At 43.8% G+C, this 12,206-nt stretch overlaps 1 long non-coding RNA gene across 2 annotated transcripts in view; it reads left to right on the forward strand.

The window, feature by feature from the left end:
* The window catches only part of LOC127461556 (uncharacterized), a 1,009,386-nt gene extending 1,001,901 nt beyond the window's left edge, over nucleotides 1-7,485 (forward strand). The window contains exon 3 of one of the 2 annotated variants that reach the window (XR_007900135.1): nucleotides 7,337-7,485. This is a non-coding gene — a long non-coding RNA (uncharacterized LOC127461556). Of the gene's footprint in view, nucleotides 1-7,232; nucleotides 7,261-7,336 lie in introns of those variants that run through there. The other variant, XR_007900136.1, reaches the window with a different exon arrangement.
* Nucleotides 7,486-12,206: the final 4,721 nt, after the last annotated feature.

The raw sequence follows: 12,206 nt of genomic DNA on the forward strand, positions 1-12,206 counted from the left end.
ATAATACTTTGCATTCAAAACAGCTGAAGAAGCAAAGAAACATACTATTCTCATCCACATTCCAAAAAAGCAATTAGATGTTCTGCTCACCCTAGATTTCCTGCACATAGGCCATTCTTCATTTAAACTAACTTTAATAAATTATTATGAGGAAATACTACTACTCTTCTGAATAACAATAAATGAAAGCATTATGCTTCAGGGTAGACTATTTTTTTTTGTTCTTGATAAATATGCAGCATTAGCAACTACAAAGTCATTACATGTTTTATTGTTTTTGAAAGCTAAGGATCGAACACAGTCTCAAAATGACAAAGGAATCTGTAGGAAACCTTTCAAAGAGCAAAGGTAGTGTCAGATGCCTCTATCCATCATATAACTGATGAGGATGCTATTGTAGCCACTGACCCAGTTGCTAAATTAGTCCTTAGAGTAAAATGCATTTATAATCAGTTAGAAACCGAATTCTATAAGGGGAATTAATTATCCTTTAGTACGAAAGGATTGATGTTTTGACTCTTAATTTCTGGAGCCTATTCTCTTCTAACAAGGCTCTTCCTTTTTAAATGCATGTTTATGTGAGCATTTTCATCCTGAAATAGTACTTTTCAAAAGTGCACAAACATTAGCAGTTCACAAAACAATACATCACCTGAAAAACAAGGCTGGTTGAACTGCATTCATCTGAGAGCAGAACAGACTGCGTAGCTCTCTTAAAAAACTAAACATCCAAAGACATCTCTCCTTTTTGACCATTTCAGAAATCCCTCAGCCCAAATGCCAGTGATTTAGTGACTAGCCATAGCTACTTCCAAAGCCATGATACACCTTTGATTACTGGCAAGCTCTGTGGGTGGTGTTTCCCATAGCAAGGCTGCAGCTCTGACCCCAACAATAACATGGCCAGGCTGTGGCTGGAGCCCACTGCAGCTCCCACTAGCCTGTCTGCCCAGATTTCCTTCCCTTCTGCCCAGGTCCTTCCTTGGTGTGGATCTAGGAAGCACCTGGGATACATGTCTGGACAGAGAGCTGTGTGGAGCAGTGCTCCAACTCCTGGCCCTGGAAGTGTAGAACACTTAGTTGTGTCGGGGTTGTGCAAGGGATGAGCCTAAAGCAGGGTGAATCTCTCTCCCTCAGGGCAGTCACCAGACTGAAAGCAGTCGGGTGTGCTGGGCCCTGATTTTGGGAGTATTTCTGAATTGTATCCAGCAGCTATTTAATAACACGCATAAGCAGTTCTGGAAGAGCCTACGCCTCAAAGACAAAGCTGCAGTTTCTCCACAAGATCTCCTTTTTGCTAGCTTAGAAAGTCATCTTGTGCCCGATGCTGCTTTTGGCCTCACAAACACTGTGTTGCTGGCTGAGGACAGGCAGTTTCTACAAAATCAAGTACTCATTGCTTAGGAGTTGGCAATATACCTCAGAGCAGGTGGAAGTCTCACCTATGAATACCTTACATGGAGGAATGAGCCAAAACCCCAACAATAAGAAATGCAAAACTCCTTCAGAAGAACCTTTCCCCAGCAAAGCCTAAAGAACTACTCAGTACAACATTGGCATATTCTGTTGTGAAGAGATACACAGTATTCCTGTGCCTGAATCTGCACCTCTTCCTTACACAAATAGTTTAATTGATTCCTACCTTAAAATCTCCCCATGCTTGAAAACTGACGAATCAGGCCAAAGTGGCTCCAGGAATATACTGCTCCAGAAGCTGAATCCAACGGAAACACGGTTTTCAGAAGCCCAGTCAGCACCACCCTGCAAATTGTAGTTTGTTAGGATACACAACAGTTAATTTGCTGCTTCTCTACTTTCTTTGTAAAATAAGTCCACAACTAATCTCCACTGTGAGGCTTAAAAGCAGTTTATCTCCCACCCACATACTATTTCTTTGATAGCATTTTGTCACACCCTTCAAAAAGGTTGTTTGTATTTGATTTATGTAAATCCCAAATTGTTGGCTTTGTTCATATCACCTGCTTGGGGAGGTGTATGAAGTGTTGCATTTAAAAACGAAATATAGGCATACATTTTCAGTAGCTGACTAGAATAAAAGCAGACCAAAATTCTTCCACAATATTCTGCACACATCAAGCAGAATTAAGTCCTGATGTACTACTACACTTAAGTTACTAAAGTATTAACTAATAACAACTGACTTCTGGCTGGACCATTTCAAGTCAGGTGTACAAAGAAGTTATTTGACTATTCGGAGAACACAATTAGCTCCATTTATTCCACTTTAAGGCAGTAACATATTACCCTGGTGTTTTCTTTAAAGTATAAGGAAAAAAACAGTAACTACTACATAGTTTGATAAGCTGAGTAACACAGAATTTCATATATAGACACTATATACTGATAAATATATTTTATATTAATACATACATTACAGGGCAAAATGTATATTGTAAAATTTAGTATATATATTGTCAACTGTAGTGTAGATCAAAAAAGCAGTTAAGTAGAAAACATAAATAGTTCCTAGCTCTTCAGACTCAGAATTTTTGTTGTCCTTTCAGTGTACAATGTCCTAAACACCTCTGTGTATCTTCCTTCCTTTTCCACTGTTTGTCTTGGAAAAATATATTATGGCTGAATTTAAAAAGATATATAGTTTCAGTTATGAGTTATTATCCCATTGTAAATCTAATTTTTTTGTACAAGCAAAGTCTTAGTTTTCCCCTTAATTTGTTTCAAATGTTAGGATTCAAGTTCTCTTTACCTGTCAAAGGGACACAAACTCAAAGGAGCTACAAAGCTTTGTCTTGTAGAGAAGTTCCTACATTTGCATGAAATATGACTTGGGAATATGAAATACCCTGTACAGTCTTACAACTCCAAACTCAACATGGCTGGGCTTCACGAACGAAGATTTTAGGAAGGCTCTATCCACATTTGTTACAAGCACGCTGGTGGCTAACGAGGCCAATATGAGATAGACATGGAATTCTACCTGAAAGCCAATGTGGTTTCAGAGCCAACAGGAGCACCACAGACATGGTATTTGTTCTCAGACAACTGCAAGAGAAGTGTAGGGAACAGAACAAAGGTCTCTATGTAACCTTTGTCGACCTCACCAAGGCTTTCGATACTGTGAGCAGAAAAGGTCTATGGCAGATTTTGGAACGTTTAAGTTGTCCCCCCAAGTTCCTTAAAATGATCATCTCACTCCATGAGGATCAGCATGGCCAAGTCAGATATGGCAACACACTTTCTGAGCCCTTTTTAATTAAGAATGGTGTGAAACAAGGCTGCGTTCTTGCTCCAACCCTTTTCACAGTCTTTTTCAGCATGATGCTCCAAAGGGCCACGGCAGACCACAACTCCGAAATAGCAAAGGACAATTCAACACTTAATTGTCCAAAGAGAAAACAGTACAATATTGTTGAAGAGAATGCATGTCAGAAAGGGGTGTAAAACTTTAAAATGAGTAAGCTCATTCCACTACAATATACAACTGTACAAATCTAGGAACTAATTTTTTGCAAGATGCAAAAACATTAGTGAAATACCTTACAGATAACTCTTTAGACCAACAACTTATGAAGCTGGCAACATAACAAGCAGTTCCCTGTACACAGACACTAAAATATACCAGCTGGCTTTAGTTGTGTCATTCTTTTCAGCAAGGAAGGATCTCAAAAGAGATTCAGGCCTGGTTTAACTATATATTTTTAGTTATTGAGCAGCCTTCTGGCTCATAACAAGCCATATTCTTCCAGGAGAAATCAGGTCCTGGCCACATGCCGCTCAACATTCAGCACACTGAAAATGGAACTGAAGAACTGGTAATGTTACACGTGCTGTGTTCAGTGATCTTCAGCAGCACCCGACCCAGAATCACTTGGGTGCCTTTTGTTTCAATATCTTGTGTCATAAAAGATCATCCTATCGTGCTACTGATACTACCTCCATTAGCAACTGGATTCTGTGTTTGGCTGTTGGGAAGAGCCAGTGGCAGGAGCCCAGCGCAGTGCAGGTGGATGTATTATCTCTAACACTCAGCCTCCACACGAGCGGCCAACGTTTGGCAGTTAATCTCTAAGTGTACTTGGACTGGGTCTGGCATATGTACCACAGTACTATATTTGAAATGTAAATAATATCACGACACATCATCGAGCCCAGCTACAAGACAGTTTTTCCACTGTCAAACCACAAATCCAACAGGCAGAGCTGGCAATTTGGATTAGGGCACAACTCACTGTTAGATTCTAGTTTACGCAAGTGAACATCTGTTTGCTTTTCCCCAGGGTGCATATAAAAAGTATGATAGTGAATTCCTCAGCACTATATTGGAGAAGTTTATACAGATCTTAATCTGTTCCAAAGTATCACAAGCCACTTGCACTCTTTTTCTGCACCTTCTCACATTCAACACAGGAAAGGTTTGCACATGGAGAGTTAAGCACTGTGGTGACTGGAAGTTGTTGATGCATCACTGGATGCCTTACCCTGAGAAAATCCTGATCTGCTTGCCAAGGCTGCCCTTCTGGATACCAGGAGAGCATCCACAAATAAAATAAAGAATTCATACAGCAGACTTCAGGTACAGAGATACTGTAACGTCTGGCAGGATGAAATTGGCAGCTTTCTTGCCACAGCAGAACTACTCTGAAAAACTCCAATACACATGAAAAGCTACATCACTGAAAATTCCACAGCCAGTATATGTTCGATCATAGACTACAAATTAACACTAATGCTTCTGGATTCCCACCTAAACAAATCTAAAGCCCCTCTTAACAAGAACAGGCACAATATTCCAGAAGGGAGGTGTCTGGACTGTATGTAAGAAACACAAGGAAGCAAGACTTCTATTCATGCTTAGAAGAGCCACATAATATTGAAGACTTAGCAAGCAGTACAAGTGAGTTTCTATCATGTATCTTGTACATAGAAAAAAAATACATAGTTGTGGTAGAAGAATATAGGAAGAAATAGCAGTGATTTATACTTAATGATACGGAAAAGATATAACCTGCCTAAAAATGGAATCATTGTAATAAATTTAAAAAAAAACACACTCAAAAAAACAAACAACAACAACAACAAAAGACTAAAACAGAAATGTTATTATGATTCACTCTGAATTCAGAGAATCCTAATCAGAATATCATACACACAGTCACACTTCAATCAATTCCTGCATGACTCACACTAGGCATTTTAGGGCACAGAGGAACTGGCATAAAGGTAAAAAATTAAATTGAAGGAAAACCAAAACACACATGCGCACACCAAACCCTCCTCCCCAGCTGCCCCCTGCCCTGAAGACAAATCCCCCAAGTAAAATAAAACTATTATGTTTAGACTCAAAGCCTCCAATATATCAGAACTTTCTGAACTCATTTGGTAAGGTTCAGAGCACAGGTCAGCTGACAGGCATCCCTGGTACATTGAGAATAAAGAGACCTATTAAATAAAACGAAAGACAGTTCCAAGATGCAGTTCCAACACACATCATTTTGAGTACACATTGTTCTCTAAACCTAATTGCCTGAAAAAGGCAATAATGTGTTGAGATAGCCATTGCAAGGCCCTGTAGCAACCTCACCATCCTGAGCCACCTCCAAATCCTGCTGCGGCAGCAGAGGGGAGACAAGGACCAGCACAGTCAGCAATCAATCCTTCAGGTTGGCACGATGTACTGTTGCAATAATGGGCAGCATTAAAAGACTTCTTGCACTAATGGCCTACCTCTGGGCACACATATGACAATTTTTTAGCAGCTGGATGACAGCATGCTACGTCAAGTTGCTTAATTTATTAAAGGCAAGTAACACAAGAGGAGAGCTCTGAGGGGATACAAGCTCACTAGAGTTACCTTGAGGAGTTTAGTGACAGAAATTTATTTCTGTGATCTTTTCGGGAGGAATTAGGTTTTTCCTTTTATAATATGATATAGTGGTTAAGACAGGTTTTGCACAGGGCCTCACCTCAGCTGCTTAAGACTCACCCTATTTAAGAGCTGGTTAAAAGGAAAATAAACTCATTCACTTGGGGGTCCAAATGACATGGTATTGGTTCAACACAGAGAAAGAGTTACTACTGCACTTGTAGAACTCACTCTGTTTGGTCCAGAAAAATGTCATCTCTGTTACCATAGGAACAACTCATTTGGAAGGGGCAATACTAGCAATAGACTGACAAAAAGGGATAATCTAAAGAAAATGTGGCATAAACAAACACAATGAGACACAGTAAATGTGTTATTGCCATGCTGGCCTAACTTGTATGGGCATGTGAAGCCACAGATTCTTAGCAATGGAGATTTTATAGCATTGCATATGATCCCATACTCACACTGGCTCCTGTACTCATTCACACCTATATACATAAGCTGGACCCAGTTATGCCCTGACTGTCCCAATACCGCCTAGGCAGGTGGACCTCTCTTTTGCAGCCCTTGCAATGCAGCTGTCATCTTTTCTTAAGTTTTACATCTCATGGATCACTTAGTAATGCATAATAGCTTTTCAGCAATTTCCAAAGCAAAATTTTAAAGCCAAATATTATGAATTTTTCACTTATATCAGGCTATAACTCAGCTGCAAATCTAGAAGTTAAAAGGACTTGAAAACTAAATTGTTGTGTTCTCATTTTAACATATACTAGGTCAGCACATCATGCAGATGAAAAAATTAGGCCTGATAGTAGGAGTTCAATATTTCCATTCCAGTTTGTGAAATGTTCACTGTGCACACTCCATCTGCTTTAGATGACTGAAAGCACAGCAGTGGCACTAGATACCTAATGAGGTAAGGAAAGTGTAACTGCTCAAACAACACTGGAATAGTTCAAATCCTAGAAAATATCCTGCAGTATATATATATATTTTATCTACAAGCCAAAACCTACACCCTCACCTCAGTACAAACCAATTCCCATTGAACTGACTGGTAATTGTATAATTTAAAATCTTAATTTAAAGAAATTCAATCAAAAATACACATTTCTCTTGTATGAATCATTACAATAATACGAGTTTTATTATAATTTTATAGTCACAGTAGATAGCCTAATAGCTTTATATGTTTTTAATATGAAATATTTTGAAGTTGTGTGTGCTCTTTTGTTTCACTTATTTAATAACAAATGCCAGTCTAATTGTGGCATTTGGGGAGGGGGGTTGTCCTAGTTAGGACAGCTGAGATCAGTTCATCATGGTGGGTGTAACCCAAAACTGTATTCTATAGCCTTCCATGTCATTTCCCAGAAACTAGACTATTGTTGTCAATAGACTATTCGCACCCTCTGCCCATAGAGCATGGTGGGTGTAACCCAAAACTGTATTCTATAGCATTCCATGTCATTTCCCAGAAACTAGACTATTGTTGTCAATAGACTATTCGCACCCTCTGCCCATAGAGCCTGACTCCTCAGGCTATAAACTAGGTGTTAAGAGGCCTGTGAGATAGAAGGATGTTTCTGTCCTCACACCCTTTGTGAACTCCCCGCCCTGAGGGGAGTACCAAGCATTCCTACCTGAACTGGAGGATATATAATCTTGGAGTTTTGGAACATTTTTTCAACCCACTCGTGGGATCCAGAGGACGGCTGCATCTCATCGCTCTCAACCAGACTTAGACCACCACTGGACTGCGATCACCAGTTCTGGCCAGACTGCAGCAGCTCTCCCACCAGCAGGTTCTTCCCCTCTCCCTTTACTTTGGACTCAAACAGGGCCCAAGGAACACCACTTTGTTCAGGCCCCAGGGTACTGGGTTATACATTTGGGTTTTTGTGGGTTGAGACCAATTGTTTGTTTGTATTATTGTACTTACTGTATTATTTTAATAAATTGTTATTCTGACTTATAATCTCTCCTTTGAGTTGGGTTCATTCCCCCTGCTGGTTAACTTTTAAACCAGCACATTTTGGCGCCCAACGTGGGGCAGAGAGAGAGAAGTCAGAATCACAATTTCATTTGAAGCATTTGTCTATTTGAATATAGAAACTCCCTGATCACCATGTTGTTTGATGCACTCACATGGATGTTGTATTTGAGCCTGTTCATATTTCCACAGATGGCGTATTATTTGCCTGTTTTGATGCTCTCTTTAAGACCAGGGAGAGGGATCCAAATTGTTTTATTAATATATTATGTTTATGTCATTCTAACATCAGAAGCAATGAGTTTCATTGTAAATGTGTATTCAGTCCTGTTTGCCTGTCCTGGTTTGGGTTGCTACCTCTGGGGCCTCATTAAAAATCGTACCCAGCTTTTTGGGGGAACAGGGGTGGATGGTTTCCAGCCTCCCACCTCCTTCTTCCCCTTCAGACCTGCTAAAACAGTTTTTGAAAATATTGAGTTCCCTTTTGATGTTAAGGACAGCATAATGTTATTGTTAGTGTTGCTCTGTCTGCTCTGTACTGTGTACACCATGTTTAGGGTCAGAAAAGTGCCTTTTAGGGAGGTTGGTTGGACACCTGCCCTGGGAGCAGATAATGCTGAATGGCACGGGAAGTGGGAGGCCATCAGCCAGTATTTGGAAAAGTTTTCTCCTCCAATGACCTGGAAATTCACCCCTGAACAACTGCAGGATCCTGTTAGCATGATAAGACTGGTGAAGGAAAAATGCTCTGGCAGCTCCAGAGATGGCCAGCTCACAGCAACCTGCTGGGCCCTGGCCACTGCCTACCGGGCACTGCTTGACATGATACAGCACTGTCAGGGCGAGGAGAGAAGGACCAAATCCGCAGACACCACGTCCACCCAAACCACAGCTGAGTCAGAGGGAGAAAGAAATGAACCAACCAGCACCGTGTCCACACAAACCATCGAGGAGCCAGAAGAACAAGCAAAACCAATAGCAGTCGCCCCTGTCCAGAAAAGGAAATCAAAGACTAAATCAGTTCGCATAGCAAATGATGACGAAGAGGCGGGACCTTCACATCCACCGGAGGAGACAGAGCCAGAAATAATCACTCGGTCCCTATCCCTGGGTGAGCTACGTGAGCTCCGGAGAGAGTTCACACGACAGGCGAACGAGTCCATTCTGACCTGGCTGCTCCGAATCTGGGATGCCGCAGCTAACGATACGATCCTAGATGGGAGTGAAGCCAGACAGCTGGGATCCCTGTCTCGAGATGTAGTCATTGATCAGGGGATTGGAAGGAGGCAGGAAACTCTCAGCCTCTGGCAGCGACTGTTGTCCAGTGTGAGGGAGAGATACCTTTGCAAGGAGGACCTCCACGTACAGCAAGGACAGTGGAACACGATGGAACAAGGTATCCGGTGCTTAAGGGAGTTAGCTGTACTGGAGATAATCTTTTCAGAGGATGAAAGATTCCCTAAGAGTCCAGATGGCGTACAGTGCACCTCCCAAATGTGGTTAAAGTTTGCACGACTCGGGCCAGAAATGTATTCCCGCTACTTAGCAACGCTGCAATGGAGGGAGGGAGAGGACAAGGTGGGAGCATTGGTTAGCAAACTCAGGATTTATGAAGACACTGTCACCGCCCCATTACGAGCCCACGTCTCATCTGTGGAAACCAAACTGGCTGAACACGTCCGAAACCTGGAAGAGAAAATTGAAGAGGGACACCAGAAGCTAAGAGAAGAGATTAAGGAAGGGATTTTCCATATCTCGCCAGGACGAACAAGAGTCTCTGCTATCAGGAGCCAGCGTCCCCCAGTTAAGGAGAGAAGGTACACTCCACGTGGCGATCTATGGTTTTACCTCCGTGAGCATGGAGAAGATATGAGGAAGTGGGATGGGAAACCCACCTCTTCCTTAGCAGCCCGGGTACGTGAACTGAAAAGAGGAACAAATACCATAAAGAACTCTTCAAGGGTAAACGTTGCTCCAGTCTCTCGTGGGCAAGACTCCAGACGGTACAGGAATGATGATACGTCTGATCCTCTTGAAGGGACCTCCAGGTCATACCCACAAGAAGAGCACAATGAGTGCCATGACCAGGACTAGGGGTGCCCTGCCTCTAGCCAGGTAGAGGAGAGGGACAATCGAGTCTATTGGACTGTGTGGATTCGGTGGCCTGGCACATCAGAGCCACAAAGATATAAGGCTTTAGTGGACACTGGCGCACAATGTACATTAATGCCATCAAGATACGTAGGGGCAGAATCCATCTCTATTTCTGGGGTGACAGGGGGATCCCAACAGCTGACTGTACTGGAAGCTGAAGTGAGCCTGACTGGGAAGGAATGGCACAGACACCCCATCGTGACTGGTCCAGAGGCCCCGTGTATCCTTGGCATAGATTACCTGAGGAGTGGGTATTTCAAAGACCCAAAAGGACTTCGGTGGGCTTTTGGCATAGCTGCTGTGGAGACGGAGGAAATCAGACAGTTGAACACCTTGCCTGGTCTCTCAGAGGACCCCTCTGCTGTGGGACTACTGAAGGTTGAAGAACAATTGGTACCGATAGCCACAGCAACAGTGCACCGTCGGCAATACCGCACCGACCGAGACTCTGTGACCCCTATACAAAAGATGATCCGTGAACTGGAGACCCAGGGGGTGGTCAGCAAGACTCGCTCACCCTTTAATAGCCCTATATGGCCAGTGCGTAAGTCCAGCGGAGAGTGGAGGCTGACGGTGGATTACCGTGGACTCAATGAAGTCACACCACCCCTGAGTGCTGCTGTGCCGGACATGCTGGAGCTCCAGTACGAGCTGGAGTCCAAGGAAGCCAAGTGGTATGCCACCATTGACATAGCCAATGCCTTTTTCTCCATTCCTTTGGCAGCGGAGTGCAGGCCACAATTTGCTTTCACTTGGAGAGGTGTGCAGTACACCTGGAATCGACTGCCTCAGGGGTGGAAACACAGTCCCAGCATTTGCCATGGGCTGATCCAGACTGCACTGGAAAAGGGTGAGGCTCCAGAGCACCTACAGTACATTGATGACATCATTGTATGGGGGAACACAGCAGGCGAAGTCTTCGAGAAAGGAGAGAAGATAATCCAGATTCTCCTAAGAGCCGGTTTTGCCATTAAACGGAGTAAGGTCAAGGGACCTGCTCAGGAAATTCAGTTCCTAGGAGTGAAGTGGCAAGATGGACGCCGCCTAATTCCAATGGAGGTGATTAACAAAATAGCAGCCATGTCCCCACCAACCAGCAAGAAGGAAACACAGGCTTTCCTAGGCGCTGTGGGCTTTTGGAGGATGCATATCCCCGAGTATAGTCAGATTGTAAGCCCTCTCTACCTTGTGACACGGAAGAAAAATGATTTCCAGTGGGGCCCCGAACAACAACAAGCCTTTGAACAAATTAAACAGGAGATTGCCCATGCGGTAGCCCTTGGGCCAGTAAGGACAGGACAGGACGTGAAGAACGTGCTCTACACCGCAGCCGGGGAGAATGGCCCTTCTTGGAGCCTCTGGCAGAAAGTGCCTGGGGAGACCCGAGGACGACCGCTGGGATTCTGGAGTCGGGGATACAAAGGATCTGAAGCCAGCTATACACCAACTGAGAAAGAGATCCTGGCTGCCTATGAAGGAGTTCGAGCTGCCTCAGAAGTAATCGGCACCGAAGCGCAGCTCCTCCTGGCACCCCGACTACCAGTGCTGGGCTGGATGTTCAAGGGAAGAGTTCCTTCCACACATCATGCCACCGATGCCACGTGGAGTAAGTGGATCGCTCTGATCACGCAGCGAACCCGGATAGGGAATCCTAATCGCCCTGGGATTCTGGAAATTATCACCAATTGGCCCGAAGGTGAGAGTTTCGGACTATCCTCTGAAGAAGAGGAGGAGAAGGTGACACGGGCTGAGGAGGCCCCACCATATGACAAGCTACCAGCAGATGAAAGGCGATATGTGCTCTTCACGGATGGCTCCTGCCGCATTGTAGGGACAAACCGAAAATGGAAGGCAGCTGTATGGAGTCCCACACGGCGAGTTGCAGAAGCGACCGAAGGACAAGGTGGGTCAAGTCAGTTTGCAGAGCTTAAAGCCGTTCAGTTGGCTTTGGATATAGCTGAACGAGAGAAGTGGCCAAGACTCTATCTCTACACTGACTCATGGATGGTGGCCAATGCTCTGTGGGGATGGCTGGAGCGATGGAAAAAGGCCAACTGGCAGCGCCAAGGGAAACCCATCTGGGCGGCGGAGATGTGGCGGGACATCGCTGGTCGGGTAGAGAAGCTGAGTGTGAAGGTCCGTCACGTAGACGCTCATGTAGGCAAGAAACGGGCTAATGAGGAGCATCATAACAACGAGCAGGCGGAC

This window comes from Manacus candei, unplaced genomic scaffold (assembly GCF_025592945.1).
Source record: "Manacus candei isolate 608988 ecotype Guabito, Panama unplaced genomic scaffold, ASM2559294v1 h1tg000108l, whole genome shotgun sequence".
Lineage (NCBI taxonomy): Eukaryota > Metazoa > Chordata > Aves > Passeriformes > Pipridae > Manacus > Manacus candei.